Genomic DNA, 7,315 nt, shown 5'->3' on the forward strand with positions numbered 1-7,315 from the left:
TGACCTCAAGAAAAATTGAAAATTGAGTTCAATTTTAGGTGTTCCTTCACAACGCCTAGAGTTGAATTTTGCACAAAAAATACTAATTGAGTCTTTTTATTTGCAATTTTTGCACATTTTGTGTCTTGACATTAAATTGTGGTCCCTTTGAACTTCAATTTGATCAATTGCACCCTTAATTGCGCGAATTGCACGAATTACATCAAAATCCCCAAAATATTTGCAATTTAGTCCCCTCTACTTGCCAATTTTTGAAATTACTTTTAATTGAGGGACTATCATGGTAAAATTGGACTGTCCCCCTAGGTTTTCATGCATTTCAAATCGATTGGAACAGGTCTCATAGTCCAATTTGGACAAATTGATACCCAATTGAACTTTTCCCCAATTTGGGCAAATTGAAAAATTTGGGGTTTTCATAGAAATTGAGGTGAACTTTTGGGCAAAATTGCATTTTTAGGTAATATCCAGGCCCCTAAGTCCAATTTTGAGGTTTAATTGCAAAAATTCCCAGTAAATTGTGGTTAATTTTGGAATTTATGAAAATTGCACCGTCTGAACCGGTTTAGACCGGTCTGACCGCCGGTCGGACCGGTCGAACCGGTCCCGAACAGTGCATCTTCCTCACAGATCCGTGTATTTTGCAGGTTTGAACGTTGAGTTTCAATGACCAAATCGAAGGCCAATTCGTGCCTAATTGAATCAATTTGGGTGGGGGGTTTTGATCCTCGGACTAAGGCCCGTCGATTGTCACCGGCGGCATGGCCAATGGCCGCCGGAGACGATCGGAATGGCCGGTCAAAGATACGGCGGGGCAGAAAGTCAACATTTGCAAAATTGGCCAAATTGAAGCTCGATTTGCAATTGACGGAGAACCAAACGGAGCATATCGTGATGTCCATCGCCGTCCGACCTCGGGCGACCAAAAATCACGTGAATAGCACGTGTGGATCATCACCGACTAAAGCTCGCCCGACGCGCCAAAATTCAAAATGCAAGTATAAAAGGGGCGAGGAAGATTCGCGAGAAAAAGAAGGTTCATTTTGGCTCGCATACAAATGAATAGAGAGAGAAAGCGAGAGAGGAAGAGAGAGGAGCTCCTGCGCGAAGCTCGAGCTCGAGTTGTAGACGAAGGTTCCGCAACTTCATTCCGGCGAATCCAGGACAAATCGGAACGCCGGACCACCGCAGGAAGTTCGCCGGGGCCACCGGGAGTCGATCGCACCGACCGGATCGCCTCAAGACCTTCAAAATCGGTGAGTCGATCTCCTAAGCTTCGTTACGTGCATCCATGGCATCGCGAGTTTACGAACACGATTAATGCAATTGGTGTGTGCATTTTGATCTTTGAATGTCGCCGATCACTTCTGCATATCCTGTTTACTTCGATTTTGCATAAAACCCGCCAATCGAGTCCGAGAAATCAAACCTCCACGGCCATCCACCGTCGAAGCTTGTCTAGACTAATCTAGGCCAAACCAGGTCAATCGGACCTGCGGGTAAGGTTTCTAGACTCGATTCAAGTCGATCCTGTGATTTAATCGAACTGTTACGCTCTGTGGTACACGATTGAAGTCTGTGATGCCGTGATTGTATATGGTTTATTTCTCGCGATTTAGCCGTTGAAACGGTTTGATCCTTTGATATGTTGATCCGGATGTTGATACGAGTCGATCGGTCTTGGTTTGGGGTTATTCCGGCGAGATCCCACCATTGGATCTCGCGGGAGAGTTTCTGACCGTCCATTGAGCTGTCGTTGAGGGGAAGAAGACGACCGACGTGGCCCGAGTCAACAAGTCCAAGTCTGACGTGGCATCGTGCGGTTGGTCTAGGTCATTGCTGACTCGGCCTAGTCGTTGGCACGAATAGGCTGAGTCAGATTTGATCGAACGGTGGAGATAATTCAACTGATTTGATTTAGGACCGTTAGATTAGCATTTTCTTATTTTCGGGTATTACATATATATTAGATAGAATAATATGGAAACGGCACCGTTTAGATCAATAGGTATGCGTCGTCGTTTAGAATAGATACGGAATGGACGGCTAGGATTAAGTCGAGGAGTGATCGTGGCCGTTCAGTATAATAGTTGATACAATGTCGTTTTATAGCTATGCGAGTCGACGGCTCGGATTAGATCTCAAGCCGATCGTGACCGTCCGTTCATTACTAAGCGACACGGCGCCATTTTGTTTCAGAGATGTCTACGGCTCGGATCGAGTCTCGAAGTTTAATCGTGGCCGTTCGTCCCTTTAGTTGATACGGTGCCGTTTTCGGTTGGAAGGATAATGCGGCGCCGTTTTAGTTTAAATGAATGGACGGCTGAGATTGATTCCAAGATTGATCTTAGCCGTTCGTTTTTTTTCTGTATATTCTGAAATTTGGAAATTAGTTTTAGAAAATAAAAAAAATATAAAAAATATAGAAATAAATAGTAGAAATACATATACGACACCGTATAGGGTCTGAGCGGGTCTGCGGGCGGTCGGACCGGGTTGACCCTGTTCGGTTTATTAATAAACAATAATAAAAAAATAAAAAAGAAATTTCCAAAAAATCCAAAAAAAAAAAAAAAAATCTAAAAATACTTAGAAAATTCATAAAAATTCCCAGATTTTCACAAAAAATTTCTAAAAATTTCTAGATCGATTCGGGACTCATAAAGTCTGGATCGAGAATTTTGAGACTTCAAGGGTCGATCTACATCGATCCGGAAAATTCCCGACATTTTTAGAAAATAAATAAAAATTCAAAAAAATTAGAAAAATTAGAAAAATTCTAAAAAATCACAAAAAATGGGAAATGGCCACATTCAACTGGCCCGACCCCGATTTTGTGATTTTCGAGTCCTGAACCCCAAAAATGACCATTCTACCCTTTTGGGCCTTCCGCCCCAAATTTTCCCGAACTACCCCCGGATTTCAAATTTGACTTTTGTGTGGGCTAATAGGGCCATTTTTAGATATATCGAACCTTGATTGTTTGATTTGATTGATTCTAAATGTTTTGATTGCACTTTTGAATTTTTCGATTGTGAACGTCTAGATAGAAAAATCCCATCCGCATGAAAACTTAGAACTGTTAGAGCCTTCCTCACATGATATCGCATCTACATGAACTCGTAGGTTAGAAAATCACTCAACATCGGTAACCGAAAGGGTGTCGATGAATTTCTCGGCGTAACCAAGTCTCCGGACCCAAAAATCTTTGGTTTTCGCGGAACCGAACGGTTTCTCCCGACCGCTCGGTAGGGTTTTCCGATCATACCCTCCAATAAATTGATCGGTGGCGACTCCAAAATTGCATGTACACATTGCACATGCCATCCGACCACACTAAGGTCGATATTCGATATAAATTTTACCCGACATCGCGATTCGAGTAATGGGTCTTGGGAGAGACCCGCGATCCTAAAAATACCCCGCCGACAACCGGGGTCTTCCTCATACCAAAATTTAAAAAAGGGATCGGCTCGTTAACCCTACTCGCTCGTCAGAAACGACGGGAGGGTCGCGACCGATACATGGGCGAAAGAAAGGAAGACAGATCAACAACACATCAAAAAACACTCAATTTCCTATGCGGTTTAACTTTCATCGTACTTTACATTTCATACACTTTCAATTCTAGCAATTAAGTTTATTTCCCAGTTATGTTTTGCTTTCCTAGGAGTATTGTAATGCAACTCGGACCTTTGTTGATCTCAAATCCATATTCAATCCATCTATATCAAATCCATTTCCTTACATTCGCCTTGCAACTTGTTTTTCGCCAAAAACCTCTTCGATAGTTGAGCCATAGAATCCTCTTAATAAAAATCGGAGAACGAATTTCGATGAAAGATTTTCCTTGTTGACAACCGAATGAACATCTTTTTGGCACACTCGGTGGGACCACTGTCGTGAGATTTAGAGAAATGGTGAGAACCAGAAATCAACCAGAAGGAGCACAGGTTGACAGCATCAACAATCCAGACGATGGTACATGGTTAGAGCATTCTATAGCCAACCCAATTGTAGAAACACTTCCTCAAAATGCCGACATTCCACGGCAATTGACTGAAGAGCAGACATGCGTGTTGGCACCTAATGCTATGTTGGTAGCCACGGTGAAGAGAATGTTTGAAGAACAGCAAAATGAACTCACCAATCACATGGTGAGACATGTGGCCGACGTGATAAAGCCCATGGTTATCAATGCTATGAATGAGGTAATATCACGCCCTAGTACATCTTCTCAAGTTCCATCCTTCCGTGCAAGTTCTCTTGGCACTATGCCATTCCCTCTAGCATCGGGACCACTCAATGTTGGATATAATGGTAGTGGTGGACATAGTCTACAACCCCCTGTAAGAATTGTGCCAAGGCCAAAGAATCAAACACCAACGAATTTGGTGAATGGGGTGAGCGGTTATAACTTCTCTCAAACTGGCCTTGTTGAAGTTAATACGGTTAGTCCAACTGTTCCAAATCCACAACCAGCGCTGAATGTACCCAATTTAGAGCCAATGAGGCCTTCTACAGCTCAACCGTATCTACGGATGATAGGGAATCCACTTTGCACACCGGCGCCACCGATTAACTTTAATGTGGAACATCGGGGGATGGATAGACCTCCACAAGTCTACCTTATGGGGTAGGATTCTTGGATTGGCCAACAGAACTTGAGGCCATGGAACCCAGATTGAGTGGCTGAGTTAGTGATCCACCAATTGGGGGCAGATAGAGGTACTCCAAGACCTACATATAGGAAGCCACATCTTGAATAGGTGGACAACATCCCATACCCAAGGGGATTTAAAACACTAGACTTTACTATCTTCATAGGAGAAGAGGATCAATCGACGGTAGAACATGTAGGCCGTTTTCTAGCATAATGTGGAGAGGCTAGAGCTAATGAGTATCTGAGATTGAGGATGTTCCCGTTGTCCTTGTCGAAGACAACCTTTACATGGTACACGAACTTGCCTGCAACCTCCATTTAGACGTGGGCTGAGATGGAAAGGCAGTTTCATTCTCAATTTTATAAGTCAATAGTTGAAGTGACGGTTGTCGCGACCTAAAAATTGAATTTTTTCAGGTTAACAGATTATTAGGTTAATTAGATTAACTAACATAATTCGGACTCTCCCAAGTCCTACCGAATCGCAACTTAGGTTCAATTACATGCCAAGATTTTAAATTGGAGCCGCCACTAATCTTTTATGGTAGGTAGATTAGAAACCTAAATAAAGTATTCGGAAGAAAATACTTTATTTCATACGAACCAGAGATTAAATGGATTCGGGGACTTGGTTACATTAACTTTTCAATTAATGCCCTTTCGGTACCCGATTTTCATGAAAAATCCTTAGTTTGATGATTTGAATTAAAATTTTTTTTGGGATTTTCTTTTATTAAATGCAATGCTAATGCAATCTACCTATATGACAAATGAGATGTAATGACATGGCAAAACTACGTGACATGGCATAATGACGTGGCAAATATGCATGACAAAGAAAATATAACAATGCAAACTAAACTATAATGCTATGCAACGTGGATGGTATTTTTTGGTATATTTTTGTGTATTTTCGGATTCATGAAAAAAATAAAGGTAAAAACTACTCTAACGTGAAGTAACATCTAATTTAACTTAAGAAATTGATTTCTCAAAGTCCTAATTTTATTAGACATTATTTTCATGCAAAAAGTGAAGAGAAATGTGATTTAGCTTAAGAAAATGTGACATCTTTTTTTTGGGATTTTTTAGGAATTTATTTAAACCATGAAAACAATGAAATTTGAACAAAAATAAACAATATTGCCCATAAAACACCTTTAAATCCGAAATTCCGATTTTTATTCACAACATCCCCCGAGATTAGGGTTAGCAAGTGAATATATTATAGAATTACCGTCGTCCCTATATACATAGGGCAAACCTTGAAATTCTATTTAGGAATTAGCGATCCGCTCCTCGAGATCGAGGATTTGATATCTAATTCACACGTACGGGCACGATCGTACTTCGAGATCGAAGTCATATGTTGCCTTTAATGTACGTTTTCCGAGGGACAAGGCACAATTGGGGAGCATGTGTTATGGGCAAGTTTGTTTAAAGATGTTCAAACTTTATGACAATAAATGGCAAACAACATGCAGAATATAAACATGCCAAATATAAAAGTAAAAACCAACCAAGGCTGCATGAATTTCGAAAATCCATAGGGGATTACCAAAATTTTAAAGGGCATATGGCCCTATCCTCAAAGGATATCGATATCTTTTAAATTTAGGAAAAGTTATCTCTTGAGATCTTCAAAGTGGATTAGATAATTTTTCAGACAATTTTTCAAGTGTAAAAGATATGATAAGGATTTTTTAAGGATTCCAATTTAGACACAAGATAATCTTCAATATTCCAAAAGATGTGTGTAATATCTTTAAGATATGATAGGACTTCAGATTATCTTAAATTTAAATCAAATATCCAAAGATATACTATGCTCAAGATATGTACAATTTTGAAAATGGGAGATATGCTCTACGTTCAAAATCCACCAAACTAGGCAACCATATATCCGAAATTTACTTCATCCACCGAATATTCAAATCAAGCAAGCAATTTTCCAAATATCAATAGATTAGAAAGGTTACCTAATTTGATCTTGAAGCAAACTTGAACACCAAGCGACTTTGCTTAGACCGATCGGCTGAGATTTGCGCGCCTAAGGAAACCTTGGCAAGATGAACTCGCAGCAGCTAATTTGAACCTTAGTCCACGCCAATTTGCAAGGAAAATCACTCTAAAACGCTGAGCTAATCGTCTTTTAACAACGACACAAATCTGCACCGATTAGTAGCAAAAATACCCAAAAAAAACAAAGCTGTTTTGTGCTCGATTCAGCAGTGAAAAGCCACTAAACAGCAGCTAGATTACTCCCTTAACAGCTGTGGAAAACCGGACTAAACAGTGGCCGAATTACGCACTAAGTAGCAGCAAAATAAACCTCGAACAGCGGTGAAAATAGGGCTGGAGAGCAGTGGATCCGGGCACCAATCAGCAGCGAAGAACGGCCCCAGAAAGTGACGAAACCGGTATTGAACAGCGGGAAGATTGGGTACTCAAGCAGCAAGATTCGAGGTCGAATCGGTAGCAAAAAGGGGCACCTAGCCAGGAGGAGAAGCACCAAACACAACCAATCCACCTTTAAAAAAACTTCTCTCTTTTTCTCTTATGCTCACATGTATCCCCTTTCTTTTTGTGAGCAGGAAATTGCCGTCCCCCCAAAACCCTAGTGAAAGAGCTCTATTTATAGAGAAAAGCTTT

This window comes from Rhodamnia argentea, chromosome 2, assembly GCF_020921035.1.
Source record: "Rhodamnia argentea isolate NSW1041297 chromosome 2, ASM2092103v1, whole genome shotgun sequence".
NCBI classification, from domain to species: domain Eukaryota; kingdom Viridiplantae; phylum Streptophyta; class Magnoliopsida; order Myrtales; family Myrtaceae; genus Rhodamnia; species Rhodamnia argentea.